The 16,291-nt window shown below is 39.9% G+C and overlaps 1 long non-coding RNA gene across 1 annotated transcript in view; it reads left to right on the top strand.

Annotated features, from left to right (window-relative positions):
• Positions 1-16,291, top strand: part of LOC118009428 — a 572,526-nt gene that overhangs the window by 101,830 nt on the left and 454,405 nt on the right. The window contains exon 2 of the long non-coding RNA XR_004678925.1: positions 13,460-13,579. This is a non-coding gene — a long non-coding RNA (uncharacterized LOC118009428). The remainder of the gene's footprint in view (positions 1-13,459; positions 13,580-16,291) is intronic.

Here is a 16,291-nt window from a genome sequence, read left to right as displayed (position 1 = left end):
TTTCCATTTGAGGTTTGTGGAAAGAAATAGGCCACATTTCCATTTGAGGTTTGTGGAAAGAAACATCTATTTTATTGTTTAATAAAAACAAATACAGATTTTATTGTTCATGGAAATAAAAACATTTTTGCTGCCACATTCATGAAAAAAAAAAAAAAAGAAAGAAAACAGTGGCCTCCCAATCTCCAGTCCCAGACCTGAAAGCTCAGGGCCCCACTCCCAGTGCGCCCTCAGAGAAAAGCAGTCAATCACTCCCGTCTCCCCGGTCTCCAGCCGCACTCTGTGCTCACCCGGCCTGTGACCGAGCATTTCTATCTCAGGCATGTGACCCTGTTTCAAGTCTCCAAACCTGCAGACTCCTGTGTTGTTGCCCCTGGGGGAGGAAGGAGGGGTCTTGCTGTGGTTCTGCTGCTTACTGGGCCCCTGTTAGGATGGTGGCCTGACCATGCTGCAGTTCACAGTATATAGCAACCCTGAGCTGAGAGCCCACTCCTGGGCTCGCTGATGGCAACCGGCTTCCCCACCCCGATGCCTGGGAACTCTGCTGCACTCAGGCACCCCTCGTCTTCCTGTGACTCCAGGGATCCAGAAACCACACTGTCCCACCTAGGATTCCAACCCCCCTTTGCCACCTGAGCACCTTTCAGGTAGGGATGTACCTCATTGGAGCAGACTTAAAAGAACTAATTTTAAACAATAAACTTGACATCCTGTTTTTGGATTGTCTTTATATTTTATTATGCTGGGAGCCTAAAACAATAGAAATTGTTCCGGGCTTTCTCAAGTTCTGAGAGATTCTGCCTTGAGTTGAAGAAAGAAGAGTAAGGGATGAGGGAGAGAGGAATGGGGATGGTTGTGAAGAAGTACATTGTCAGAGGTAGAGGATAGTAGACTTAAAGAGTGATGAAATAAACTATTAGAGAACAGGGATATTCTTTCCTTTCATAAAGTTAGTCATTCACTTCTAGTTGAAGGGTGAGCCAGAGTCTCCTGAATGTCTGCTACCTGGCTGTCTGGTGAATAGGAGCAAACTGTAAAATAGGCTTTTGTGTAGCAGTTCCCCTCTGACCTCAGGCCCTAGTGGTCTGAAGTGAGTGACCATCTTTGTCATACAGGAAATGCTTCTGTGTGCTTTCACCTTGACCAAGATAGAGTTGCAAAATGTATTGGCCTAACTATTAGCAGGACTGACTTCCACCTTTTCTTTCTGAACGATGACCCATCATAGGGATGCTATTAAGATAAAATGTGATAATGGTGTGAAGATACTTTAAAAAATAAAGTGTTTTACAAACGAAAAGTCCTACAGGATTGATTTTCCATTTTGGCTTCTCATTGATTGACATTTACCGAGTTTATGGGACCTTTAGGATACAGTATTCTAAGTTTAATGGGAAGATTTATTTTGTTTCCCAAATGAATCTTGCTATGAATGCCTCACCACTTTCTTTTGTAGCAAAATGTACCTTGTGGCTACTCAATAACATTCTTAATAATGAAGAAGTGAAAATATTATTTAACCACAATTTATTACTTTCCCTAAAAGTTTTCAGTTAGCAATATATTTGGGAATTCCCTCTCACATTAAAGATCTCTCTTGATATTCACCTCTAAAACATGAGTTTGAGGTTTTGATATGATTCTACTTTCATAAGTAGAAAATAGCAATTTTTTTATCTTCAAAAGCCTTCAAGCACTATCTTAAATATCTTGTCTACATGTTACGTTTTTTCTTTTAAATATTAGAAAGAAGGTTTCTTTTTTGTAATTTTCTTAAGGAAGGTCTGAAAAATGATTATACTTTAGGATGAAATGCCTTAAAAATTGACTAGAATAAGGAATGCTGAGTTGTAGCATTTTTTTTTAAATATTATGGCTAATGTTTATGAGAATAGTCAATGATTATAATGTTGTTTTCATTGAATCATTGAAGGTCAGTAATTGATAACACTTTAAGATTGTGGGAAGTTTTTTATCCAATTTTTTTTGTGCAAATGCATTAATTCTCTTAAAGTTTAGCACTAGTCAGGCTTTGGATTAATGTTTAAATAAGCAAAGAAATGTTGACATTGACCAGTTGGATAATTAACCACTGTGCAACATAGTGTACAATTCTAACTTCTATAAATTTTGGAAATATTCATTCATCAATGTTTATATATTACCAAGATTACAGAAGACTACATATAATATCTCCAGATTTCCTACTTTGGAAAAATATTGTACCTTCAAGTAGGTGTTTTCAGCCTCAGGGTGAAACTCTTCCACCCTAGAGCTAAGTAATTTTGAGCTAGTTTACTTAATACTGGTGAATGAGTCTGAGGGCTTCAGGGAGTTCAGTTTTTCTTCCTTTCAGTGGGGAGCTAAAAAGGCTTTTGCTTTTTTTTTTTTTTTCCTTAAGTAGGCTCCATGCCCAGTGTGGAGTCCAACATGGGGCTTGATTGAACTCATGACCCTGAGATCAAGACCTGAGCTGAAATCAAGAGTTGGATGCTTAATTGACTAAGACACCCAGGTGCCCCCCAAAAGGCTTTTTTTTTAATTTTTAAAAAAATTTTATTTATTTATTTGAGGAAGAGAGGGAGAGTGCACCAGCAGGGGGAGAGGGAGAGGGAAAGGGAGAAGCAGACTCCCTGCTGAGCATGGAGCCCAATGCGGGACTCGATCCCAGAACCTGGGGATCATCACCTGAGCCGAAGGCAGATGCTTAACCGACTGAGCCACCCACGCACCCCTAAAAAGGCTTTTTTAAAAAAGGATTTCATTTTTATGGTTCTCAAAAATCTCAACACCTTAGTAATTACTAAGTCAACATATATTAAGATTCAATACCTAGCATTGCAAAGTAATCATTTGACATTTAATGGTGGAAAGGGTTATCAAGGGGTTGTGTCACTAGTAAAATAATAAATGACTTTTTTGGGTAGAAAATTAGAGGCAAATGTGGAATTCCCATGGCTCTGTGCTGGGCAGCTGAGTTCTATGGAAAATAGAAGAAGAGAACAGAGGAGTAAATGAAATGAAAATGTGAGTAATGCTCCATGTATATTAAATGGACTCAGCAAGGAATGGAGCATTGGTACAAGTTAAATTAAAACACCTTTAAAAATCTGTGTAACTGGTGGGCGCCTGGGTGGCTCTCGGTTAAGCGTCTGCCTTCAGCTCAGGTCATGATCCTGGGGTTCTGGGCTCTAGCCCCATGTAGGGCCCCCTACTCAGTGGGGAGCCTGCTTCTCCTTCTTCCTCTGCCCCTCCCCCTGCTATGTGCTGTCTCTCTCTCTCTCTCTCTCAAATAAATAAGTAAATAAAATCTTTAAAAAATATTTGTGTAACTTGACATATTTAGAACAGAGCTCATCTTCTCCACCACCTCCTATCCTTCAACCAGCTTCTTCTCTTCTTGATTCTTTCTCAGTTAGTGGTTTGTATGCTCTAAATCAGTTAGTGGTTTATACTCATCTAAACCTGAGGTCTGGAAGTCATCCGAGATTCCTTCTTCTTTGTTAACTTCACATTTGGCACCAAGTCCTATCAATGCTACCTCCTACATTTGTTCCCTTCTCTCAATCCACCAGGTTCATGAAATTACTACAAATGTCTGCCGTATCACTTGCCACTCCATGTCTCACCTAGAAAACATCTACTTGCTTTTCAAAACTTTCCCTAAAGATTACCTTTTTCCATTAAGACTGACTGACTCCCGGGCACCTGGGTGGCTCAGTTGGTTAAGTGACTGCCTTCGGCTCAGGTCATGATCAAATAAATAAAAATAAAAAAAAATCTTAAAAAAAAAAACAACTGACTGACTGACTCCCAACTGTTCCAGTAAAACTGTGGTTCTTAGCTTTGGTTGTACTGGAATCACCTGTGGTGTTTCAAAAAACACAGCCGCTTACAGATATTCTGATCTGATGAGTCTGGGGTGTAGACTGCAGTAGGATTTTAAAATACCCCACAGGTGATTGATTCTAAGGGGTAGTCAAGGTTGAAAATTACAATAAAATAATCTCCCCCTTGTATTGCCTTCTCTACTGTATCTTATAACAATAGTTCTGAAGACTGATTAAACATCAGTCACTGGGGTGCTTTAAAAATACAGATTTTGGGGGTTCTGGTAGACAGACTCTAAGGCACTCCCCAATGACACCAACTTCTGGTGTTGAAGCTCTTGTAAAAACCCCTCTCCTTGGGTATGGGTGGGATCTGTGACTAATATTTTGACAAATAGAATATGGCAAAGGTGATGGAATGTCACTCTGTGGTCATTGATTACACCAGGTTAAATAAGTTCCTTGCTAGCAGATTTGCTCTTTTTCCCTTGCTGGCGGCTTTGAAAAAGCAGTCTGCCATGTTCTGAGAAGGCTCTGGATAGGGCCAAGTGGCAGAACTGTGAGCAGGTTTTAGGAGCTAAGAGTGGCCTCCAGTCAATAACCAACAAGAAGCCAGGGACGTCGGTGTTACAGCCACAAAGAAATGAATTCTGGTAACAACCTAACAGAGTTTGGAAATAGATTTACTGTCAGTCATGAGTCCAGAGGACAAGTGAGCTCTGAGTGACCTTGGTAGAAGCCTTGCAGAGGACCCAGCTAAGCTGTGCCTGGACTTCTGATTTAGGGAAATAGATAATCAGTATGGGTTGTTTTAAGCAGCTAAATTTGTGGTAATTAGTTATACAGCATCAGAAATGAATACAGGGCCTGTTATGCTTTTTCTTATAACCTACCCTATTTAAGGCCTCATTCTAAGATGAAAAGATAGAAACTACTTCACTGGTTAGATATCCGGATGCCTCTGCAATGGCCTAATAGTAATTATCCTCAAACCCTTTAAGCTCTAGGATTCCAAAACCTACCCTTCTACTCCCAAAGTCTATGTGTGAGTGAAATATGTCATTGCTGGGTGCAGTGAGCAAATCCTTGGTGTTTTCAAGGGTATCTGATCTTACAGGAGATACTTGGTAGGAAATGCTGGGATGACCTGTCCAAGAGGTGGTTCTGAGGATTTAGGGGTTCCTTCAAAGAGAGGCCTAACCTGATTGGTGATACCAGGTAGGTAAAGAATTACCCTTCATCTTTCTTTTCTCTCTTTTTTAAAAGACTTTATTTATTTATTTGAGAGAGAAGGAGAGAGCACAAGTAGGGGACGGGCAGAGGGAGAGAGAGAAGCAGACTCCCGCTGAGCATGGAGCCCAATGTAGGGCTCCATCCCAGGACCCCTGGACTGTGACCTGAGCTGAAAGCAGATGCCCAACCGACTGAGCCACCCAGGCACCCTCATCTTTCTTCTCTGATGTGAAATCTTCCTATTGACACTTAAAGCCGAGGGCAAAGAGATAGAGTTGAGAGGTCTCTCTGTAGGTGTTCTCCTTTAGGATGCAGGGTTGGAACAGATTCCAGGGCCCCTCAGTGTAGCTTCCTGTTGTTAGCTGTATTCAAAGTTTTGATGGCAAATCAGGGAGGAAGGGGAGGAGATTCTATATGGGGTAAGAGATTATATGATATTGAATTTCAAGGTCCTTCCTGACTCTAAGATTATTTGATTCTAGAATCTGCAGTACTCCTAAAATAATTCTGTGAGAAGGATGTTCACATCTAGGTAAATGCATTGGTCATTAGTACTGGTCTATTGATAAGTGTCCACTCAGTTCTCTTATTCCAATAACATCTATAAGTTGGCTGGGCACTTTCTCAGACTTTCTAAATCAGTTGCCTGTTGGAGCTCCATTAATGTTGTCTTTTCATCATTATTTTAGATTCTTTTTCCTGCAGATTATCAAAAAATGAGGTATTGTTCTCTAATAAAAGAAAAGTATTTCTGGTAGGGCGCCTGGGTGGCTCAGTTGGTTGAGCGACTGCCTTCGGCTCAGGTCATGATCCTGGAGTCCCAGGATCGAGTCCCGCATCGGGCTCCCTGCTCAGCGAGGAGTCTGCTTCTCCCTCTGACCCTCCCCCCTCTCATGTGCTCTCTGTCTCTCTCATTCTCTCTGTCTCAAATAAATAAATAAAATCTTTAAAAAAAAAAGTATTTCTGGTATATTACATTTGGTTCTCATGAGGCACCTTACACTTTAGCATTTAAGTTACCGTTTGTAATAGTGAACTTTCTAGTGATTATCCTAACTTGAATTTCACATAAAAAAAACAACAACACACAAAACAAAAAGGAATCCATTTTACTTTTGAAACACAGTAAAGAATCAGTGCCTTTTTAATAGATTTTCTTTCATCATATTAGAGTAGAGACATTGAACATACTTTGGGATGCCTAATGAAGAGTCAGAGGATTCTTATTATTTCTTGGAATTAGTAACCTTTTAACACTATCAGATCAAGGATTACTTATTGAATATATACTTCATGTCCACCCTGAATCAGGAGAAAAATAAAACACAGTTTCGATACTCAAGGAACTTCATGCCAGTTGAGGAGGAAAGATGTGTACGTGTGAGACAATAGAAGTCAAGGGGACAATTATGCAGAGCACAAATAACTAGTTTAAGGGAGGTTAGAGATTAAAGCAGGCTTGAAGGTTCAAGGAGGATTCTGGACGAATAGCTGCCTAGCTGGGCCGACAGGGTTGTAAGAAGTAGGTGGGAAAAAGATAGGGAGGCAGGTGTTGTCCATCAGGGTGGAAACATGAGGGAAGAAGAAAAGCTCATTGGCCCTGTATTAGTTTTCTAGGGCTGCTGTGACAATATACCATGACCTGGATGGCTTAAAACAACAGAAACTTATCCTTTCACCATTCTGGAGCCCAGAAATTCAAAATCAAGGTGGCAGCAGGGCCATGCTGCCTCTAAGGCTGTAGGGGAGAATTGTTCCATGCCTCTCTTCTAGCTTCTGTTGTTCCTGTAATCTTCGGTGTTCCTTGGCTTGTAGATGCCTCATCCCCATCTCTGTCTCCATCCTGGCATGGCATTCCTCCTGTGTCTCTGTGTTTCTTTTTTTCTTATAATAGTCACCTTAGCTTACCAGATGAAGGGCTCACTCTACTCCAGTATGACCTCATCTTAACTTACCTTTTAATTACATTTGCAAAGACCATTTTTACATCAGGTCACGTGTGCAGATTCTGGCAGTTAGGATTTCAGGGTCTTTTGGGAGGACACAATTCAACCCATAGCAGCATCTGTGGGGGTTAATTGGGAAGTAGCAGACCAGCCCTGAATGCCAAACTGAGGTCTTCAGATGTAGGCACTGGGAGCCCCTGAAGAAAGCTGAAGTCCTGCACATGGTGCAGAAGAAGGTGGCATGCTGAAAGCATGGAGGGATATTAATAATTTAAATGAATTTGAAGAGATGGAGCAAGATGTGGAATCGTGTGTATAGTTAATAGAGTGTACATTTTAAAAGTGATAACGGCCATATATATGTAGAGACTACATCTGGAAGAATTGGAAATCACAGTAGTTTCCTCTAAAAAGAGGAACTTGGGGCCCTTGGGACAGGAGTGGGACTGGAGACTTAATTTTCCCTATAATTTTTCTATTTAATTGTCTGCTTGATTTATTTATTTATTTTTTTTAGCCGTGTATGTGGATGACCTATACAAAAAGGAACACTGCAAAAAAGTAAAACTGAAAAATAGACGTGAGGCATTTTACTATGTAAAGCAGCCATAAGGTAACTTAACGAAAATTTGAAATATCGTCATTAGAGAATAAATGTGTGTGTTCTCCACATTTAAATTTCTTCATATTGAGTCTTCTAGATCAGGCAACTGCTGTGTATCAAAGGACCAGCCCTTGGTGTCAGCAGATAAGAATACCCAGTTGGTCTGGGTGTTTGAGTGTGATGTTCTCCCTACTCCCAGCTGCCTTTTCTGGTGTCCTCATTGCTTTAAATATTTAACCTTAAATCTGTGTTTTCCCCTTGCTTTAAAGTTTAAAGTCACACTCTCTTCCTCAACGAGTGAAAGTTAAGACTAATTGGGCTGCCAGCACTACCGAGGAGAAGTGGGATGACCTTGTCCCCCACGCTATAGGACTGGGACCTAGAGAACAACTTGACACATCTATTTCTGGACCTCCGATGACTCCCATGGAGGAAAAAGAGGAGGCAGGGCTGTGCTGGTGGCTTCTTTCTGGCAGTGGTGAGTGGGAGAGGTAGATGGGGCAGTGTGGGTGAGACCACGCACAAGTCTGGCTCAGAGGAGACGCATCCACTGAGAAATCTGCCCTGCGGAGGGCATGAGATGAGAACTGCCTTTCTTCCTACACCTCAAATTACTCCATGTGCCTCCAGGCTGCTACATTCAAAGAGATAAGCATTAATAACCATGGAGACTGGTTTCCTCAGATGGGACATCCTTGTCATTTTATCAGGGTTTTCTGGAACATTGCTACCAAAGCTCCAAATGACATAATGCTGCAAAAATCTAATTCTTGGCCTTCGTAATCTCTGGGCAGTTCACACCATGGCAGCCCTTGAAATTGGGGTAGTTAAAATTAGGCAGAAAATTTGCTTTGTTTTTAACTCCTTCAACTGAAAGAGGCTCAGAGTATGCTCAGCAGAGAACCCCGGCCCTGGCAGTGTGGGCCTCTCTGGGCGTCCTGAGCTTTGGTGCAATGCAGCTAGCAAATGTAAGAGGCATCCAGCCTGGGAGTTTATCAATTCAGTTCAGCACACTTGCTGAGCACCAGTCATAAGCCGGGTAGTAGGGAAGATAAATAAGGCACAGTTTTCAGTCTCTGGTGAGAAAGAGATATATATATATATATATATATATATATATATATTAAAAAAAAAATCCAGGTCTACAATCCCTTATGCACATTATTGAAACCCCAAAACCTCACGGAATTGAATTCTTTTTTCCAATAACCCATCTGGCAGCAAAACTTGAACTGATGTGAGTCTGTTTACATATATCCTTTATTTATCCCCTTTAGGGTGACTCTTCAAATGTTTTGCTTAAGAAAAATTAATGGGATATTGCCCCACACCCCACTGGGGATGTTATATAACATTGTTGATTATGCACCAGATTTCTTTTCTAAAATCCAAAAAATTCAGAATATGAAGACCCATCTGGCACCAAGGGGTTGGTACTAGGGTCTATGGACCTGTAGTTGTTAAATGCTTCTTTCTCTGGAGGAGAGCCTTCTTTCTCTGGCACCTGGTACCTTCTAGGATGAGGACTCAGGCTACATTGTCTCTTTATGGCAACAAACTTTTGTTAAGTAGCAGCCTCAACCTGGCTTTCTCTAGAACTGGGGTTTTCCACCTTTCCAGTTAGGACCCTATAGTTTCCTTAGGCTTTTTGAATAATGTTCTTTCTTCACTGCAAGTGTTGCCTTGCCAAAGACTTATTCCCTTTTCCTAATATTCCCAAATTTCTCCTTGTAGGTATTGGTTAATCCTGGTACAGTTTGATCGTTTCTTTCAGAGCTCTAAATAGTCTGTGTCCTACTTAAGCTATGGACTCCCTTTGAAATAGTAGGTAGACGGGCACCCAGGAGTCAGCCTCCAAAACAGGGAGATTCTGCTCTTCAGACAAAAATAGGCTTTTCCAATCTTAATATAAAAGTGTTTCTAAATAGTGTTGATCCCTCATCCTCTTGTCCTCCCTCCTTTCTTCCTATAGGCAGACATAGGCTTGTGGTAAAGTTTAACTTTAGCAAGTGCCATGTTCTCTTTCTTTGGGACTATGAGCTCACATCAAAAGTGTCTAGGCATCCAGTTCTCTCACTTGAGCGGGACAGAATGACTTGAGTGGTCCTCGTTCCTGTGAACTTTGAGGCCGGGGGAGGGAGTGTCTCCCTTGTGTTCTCTGATATCTGAGATGTAAATCACTCACTGGAAGGGGTGACAGCCTCTTCGAGGGGCTTGAGGAGGCTTTTTAAAATCTGCAGCATTGAATTTAGATACTTCTGTGTGGGGGGACACTTGCCTGGACTAGAGGAGGTCACAGGACCTGCAGAGTAGTTCCAGGATGGACTCACCGGATGGGAATCAGAGCGAAAGGCAGGGAAGGTTTTAGTTTTCTAAGGAACATCTAGGAACGAAAAACCAGTATTCACTGGGTGTTATACGCAACTAATGAATCATTGAACACTACATCAAAAACTAACGATGTACTATATGTGGGCTAACTGAACATAAAAAAAAAAAAAAAGGAACCAGGAAAACCAGTATTCAAAGCGAATACATTTGTAATACATTTTGTTAGCATTGTCTCATTGTCTGTTTCCCATCCACGGCAGGTAGGAAAGCTGGTAAAAAAGAAAAAAGAAAAAAAAAAAAAAACTAGTGTGATTATTTTTAGAGATAGCATGTGAGAGTTCCTTTTACTATTTGAAATCTTCTTCTCTTTCTTCCCATTTAAAAAATTCATCCCCAAATGCAATTCTTTGTAGAGAATTTAGAAAATACGGCCTAGTTAGAGAAGAAAAGAAAAATCCCATTATCTTGCTGCCTAGAAATGACCATTTTTATCATTTTGCTGTATGCCCTTATTGACTTTTTTTCTAAGCCTATTTAAAAACTTCAGTGGATTGATATTCTTGCATGCATATAGTGTATGTCTGTGCATGAAGCATGTGGGTCTATCAATTTCACAATGTCTTTTAAATTTAAAAATATGTCAAGTTCATCTCTTCGTGGTTCAATAAATTTACTCCAATTCGATCATTTTTTCCTGATTCTAGTATTAAAGAAGAAGGGCCTATGTTTTCTTCTAGGGGTTTTATGGTTTCAGGTCTCACATTTAGGTCTTTAATCCATTTCGAGTTTATTTTTGTGCCTAGTGTAAGAAAGTGATAGAGTTTTGTTCTTTTACATACAGCTGCACAGTTTTCCCATCACAATTTATTGAAAAGACTGTCTTTCCCCCCATCGTATATTCTTGCATCCTTTGGGGAGGATTTAGAAGTGTTAGAGGGGCGCCTGGGTAGCTCAGTTTGTTAAGCGACTGCCTTCGGCTCAGGTCATGATCCTGGAGTCCTGGGATCAGTCCCACATTGGGCTTCCTGCTCAGCAGGGAGTCTGCTTCTCCCTCTGACCCTTCCCACCCCCTCATGTGCTCTCTCTCTCAAATAAATAAATAAAATCTTTCAAAAAAAAAAAAAAAGTATTAGAGCTAGTGAAGGAGCCTGAAGGACATTATGGATGAGTTGGGTCTATGTGATTAGGTCATCAGTGTTTGTTAATTGACACTTACTGAAGTTAGACTCCACCCTCTCACAGAGACTGGGAGATAGGGTTGTTATCTTCCTTGATGACTGCATTTCAAAGGAATGACTTCCTGATCCTTGAGGACATGCCTGAGTTGGGAACTGGCAAGAAGCTGGGAGAAGAGTTACATCTCCAAGGGGCAGAGAAATATTCACAATAGAAAGTTTCCAAAGTAAATGTTCTACGGAAAAGGAGGTCAGGGTAACATAGTCAGGAAGAACATGTAAAGTTTAGTCCGGCTTAGGGGACATTAAGACCATCTTGGTCAGTGGAAAGCAGTGGCAAGCTGGCTGAGACCCTGGCAGACTGTGGAAGAAAGATCTCCTCAGGACCTGGTCAGTAGGGACTTAGAACATCCCTTCTGTTCCAAGAAGAGTGTTAATAAGTAAGTAGCTTAGTGTATTTTAAACTGCATTTGCATTAATTTATAGAGAAGACAGTTCAGCCCCTAATGGACTTTCAAAATCCAGGCCCTTTTACTGACAGCAGTCTTTTAGTAACTTATTCTCTTATGAAAATTAATTTTTGAGCTTGAAACAAGATGCTAAATGATTTTCAGCACAGGGGATGGTTATGTTAGATGGAGAGGGACTAGCAGAAAACAAAATGCTCTTTCAGTGTTTCACATTTAGGATTAATCAGACTCAAGAAAACCAGTTCTCTGGTCACTGTTACTGGTAGTTACTCTTCCCTCAGGAAGCTACTGAAACACAAGAGTGTTTATAACTCCTACTTCACGGGAATGTATTGTTTAGCATAATGTCCTCAAGGTTCATCAATATTGTAGCACATGGCAGGATTTCCTTCTTCTTGCAGGCTGAATCATACTTCATAGTACATACCTACTGTATTTTCTCTGTCCATTCATCCATCAGTGGACATGTAGATTGCTTCTATGTATGGCTATTGTGAATAAGGCTGCAGTGGACATGGGAGTGCAGATAGCCTTTGAGATCCTGTTTTCAGTTCTTTGGATAAATACTTGAAGTGGGATTGATGGAGAGCAACACTGGAAGCTGACGAGTAGGTTTTGAAATCATTTTAATTTTCACTTCCTACAAGTAGTTTCTCATTGAAATGCTGGTGCTCAGTAGAAAAGGATTCATAAGGAATTTATGTAGAAACATGGAAGGTGGGTATAAGGGTTATAGAGTGAGAGAAACAGGTGTTTTAAATAGCAGGTGATTTCCTTTCCATTCTCCCCAGGCTCGTGCAGTGGGAGGTGGCCTACTTGTGTGGAAAAAGGAAAGAAAGCTCTGGTGCTTGGTTTCTACAGGCTCTGGGCTAGTCATCAAGGGGTGCGTGGCCCCTGAATTTATTTGTGAAATGTATGCATGGGGCAGTCTTTGGCTATCTCCAGATGCCTGGGAAGTCTGTGGCTCAGAAGGAGCTGAGAACCACTGGCTGTCTTGTTCTGTCTGGTACTCACCGTATGGCCTTGGATAAATCACTTGACCCTGGAGACTCAGTTCTTTGAGTGGATGATGATGAACATCTCACAGGTTTGGTATAAAGGTTAATGATGAGATGAAAATATAAAATGTTCTGACATTTAAACGCTTAATAATTGTTTATTTTCTTTTTTTCCCTTCCCTCCCAAGCTTGTCAGAGGAGAGCCATTCTCTGGGGAATTAGGGAACAGTGGGTTCTGCTCTGAGCTCATCCTAAGAAATGTTAAGGCTAAGTAACTTCAAAGTTACAGGAAGAAGAATCTCCCCAAATTTAAAATTTAATACCCTTTGCTGCTGTGATCACTTACCAGAAGCAGCAACAAAAGCCCCAGAGAAATGCATCCAGCTGGGGTTCATTCTGGGAAGCATTTCCTAAATTTAGGCCAGTGCAGGGAAGACACTGGGCACAAGGTCACACAGACCCCACTGTCAAAGACACTCAAAGTGGGGCATGCCTCCCACTTGCTAAGGAGGGACATTGGGGGCTGTGAGAGTCCACTGAGCCCCCCTGGGGGAGGCAGAAGTGAACTACTCCTTAGACTCCAGACAAATCTTTTCTGTTTATTTTATGAGCATGAGCTCAGTTTTGTTGTCGCATCTCAGAGGGGAGCTAACGAAAGATGTTAAATGAACGAGCAGTATGGACCTTCGTAATAGTTGGACGGGGTGTGGGAACAGTTCCCACTTGGAAAGAAAGGTCCATAGTAGGACCCTCAAACTTCCCTTTGTAGCAAAATCACTGTTGAGGTAAAAGTGCAAGTGTGAAATTATAAAGAGATGAGCTGGCAGTAGGCTTGACTTTTTTCTTTCCCTCTCATTTATTTTGCATTTCAGATAACCAACTAGCACATGATGATTAAAAGAGGATGCCGTGTCCTTTGCCTTCTGTCTACCGTGGAGGATGTGTGAAATGAAGTGCTAACATGAGGCCACGGGAGAAACTTCCGGGGAAATGTAAGTGCAAACTCAGCTGGTGGGAAGGCACAGTGAGCTTTTTGTGTTATAGATTCTTCCTTGCTCAAAATTCAACTACAGTATTTATATACTCTATATGTTATAAACTTAGTATAAATTCTAAACATTATTATACATATTCTATATATTTCCTATATGTAGTATATATTACAAATATATTTATATATTTAAATTTTATATAAATTATAAGTGTGTATTTCCCATAGAGAATATGTATTATATATTACATGTAGTTTTAAATTTTATCACATAGTTAATATTATATATATTTGTTACATATAAAATAAAATTAAAAACTGCTACTTTCTCCCATCAAGCCATGTATCTTGTTTGAGGCCTTTGGAAATCACCCCCACAAAGATCTGGAAGGGAGCTAATTTGCACAGGGTCACAGAATCAGTCAGGGTAATTCTCTAAACATGCTCACAACCTGACATGCATTTTTTCTATCTCAATTGCCAGCAGGTGTTTCTTAAGGAAAGAATGCTTTCACCTGACCAATTTCCTTGCATGGATTTGAGTCACATTGTGTTATCTTAAATTGCCTTGGGGAGTTAAATAATGTGTTGTCGCTGAGCAGAATTTTCAGTTTCTTTGGGGGTTGGATATTGTCCAGGTGCTCACTGAATAGAGATATTTGGGCTGTTTTTACCTCATTATTAGAATGAGAATGAATCCCTCTTAGATTCTCATCTTATAAGGTGAGATCTCTCAACTAGTGATTTTTTTTTTTTTTCTGAGAGAGTAGACATAAGCTAAAATTTTAGGAACTTCTTAGAACTGAAATACCATTTAGCTTTTCCTCAACAAAGAGTCTGCAATTATAAATAAATCATTTGTTAATCTTATAAGGGTAGTATCTAATTCTATATGGAAACATCCTCTGGTAATTCATTTGTGTTTGATGCTCTCTCAGGGTTTCCATAGATTCTGATCACAGGCCATGTTTATAAACCCTCTTTACAAAATACAGCCTAGAGCTGAGCAATTAAGATTTTAATTTTATGCAGCTTGATTGCTCTCCTTCACTTAAAAGAAGTGAATAAATGCCTACATCGAAGAGAAACGTTATTAACCTTTTTTGTTTGTTTATCAGACTTGTATAGCTTGCATCAAAATACTCATGTAATATTACAGTTTGGCTTATCTTATTGTTATGTGCTGTGAATTTTCTCTCTAACTTATTGATAGTGGTTTGCATACAGCAGGTGCTCAGTATTTCTTATAAACTTATTACAATTCATACCAATATTGCCTTTTTGATCTTATTGCAGCATCACACTGATTTTTCATTAAATTTAACAGCTTTACTAAGAAATAATTCACATACCATAAAATTCACCTATTTAAAGTGTACAAGTCAGTGATTTTTAGTATATTCACAGTCATACGACCATCAACAGTATCTAATTTTAGACTATTTTCATCTCCCCCCAAACCCTGTACTCTTAGCAGTCACTCCTTATTTCCCTCCAACCTCTCTAAACCGAAGGCAACCACTAATCTACTCTGTTTCTTTAGATTTGTCTATTCTGGACATTTTTTTTTTTAATTATGTTAGTCACCATACAGTACATCATTAGTTTTTGATGTAGTGTTCCATGATTCATTGTTTATTACACCCAGTGCTCCATGCAATACGTGCCCTCCTTAATACGCATCACCCGGCTTATAAATGAAATCATACAATACGTGGTTGGCTGTGATTGACTTCTTTCACTTAGCATAATATTTTTAAGGTTTATCCATGTTGTAGCATCTATCAGTGCCTCATTACTTTTTATTGCCAAATAATATTCCATTTTATGCGTATATCACACTCTGTTGATCCATTCATCAGTTGATGGACATTTAATTTGTTTTCAGTTTTTGACTATTATGAATAATGCTGCCATGAACATTTGTATACAAGTTTTTGTGTGGACATATTTTCATTTCTCTTGGATACATATCTAGCAGTTGTATTGTCGGGCCATATGGTAACTCTATGTTTAACTTTTTGAGGGAATGCCAGATGCTTTTCTAAAGTGACTGCACCATTTACAATACCAGTGGCAGTGTATGAGAGTTCCAATTTCTCCACATGCTCATCAACACTGTTAGTATCTGCCTTTTTGATCATAGCCACCTTAGTAGATGTGGAATGGTATCTCACCATGATTTTGATTTGTATTTCCCTGATGGCTACTATATGTTGAACATTGTTTCATGTGCTTATTGGTCATTTGTAAATCTCCTTTGGAGAGATGTCTTTTTGAATCCTTTGTCCAATTATTAATTGGGTTGCTTGTCTCTTTTCATTATGGAGTCCTAAGAGCTCTTTATATAACCTAGATATAAGTCTCTTATCAGATATATGATTTGCAAATAGTTTCTCCCTTTCAGTGGGTTATCTTTCTGCTTTCTCGATAGTGTCCTATCATGTGTCCTAACATGTAAGTTCTGAATTTTTACTAAGTCCAGTTTATTTTTTTTTCTTTTGTTGCCTGTGCTTTTGGTATTTCATTCTAACATACCATAGAGATTATGCTATGAGAGATCATCTCAGAAGGAATATTTCTTGGTTGTGTAATAATTAACTCCCACTTGCATGGGGGTCCAAAATAGAGCTATCTTTAGCACTAACCCTAAGTAAAAATGTGATCTAGATGATGCTTGTTTTCAGCATCCCCGTTCTGTACCTCACTGGTA

This window comes from Mirounga leonina, unplaced genomic scaffold (genome assembly GCF_011800145.1).
Source record: "Mirounga leonina isolate KUSES-001 unplaced genomic scaffold, KU_Mleo_1.0 Mir_127, whole genome shotgun sequence".
Classification (NCBI taxonomy): domain Eukaryota; kingdom Metazoa; phylum Chordata; class Mammalia; order Carnivora; family Phocidae; genus Mirounga; species Mirounga leonina.
This window is presented reverse-complemented; position numbering and strand designations above follow the sequence as displayed.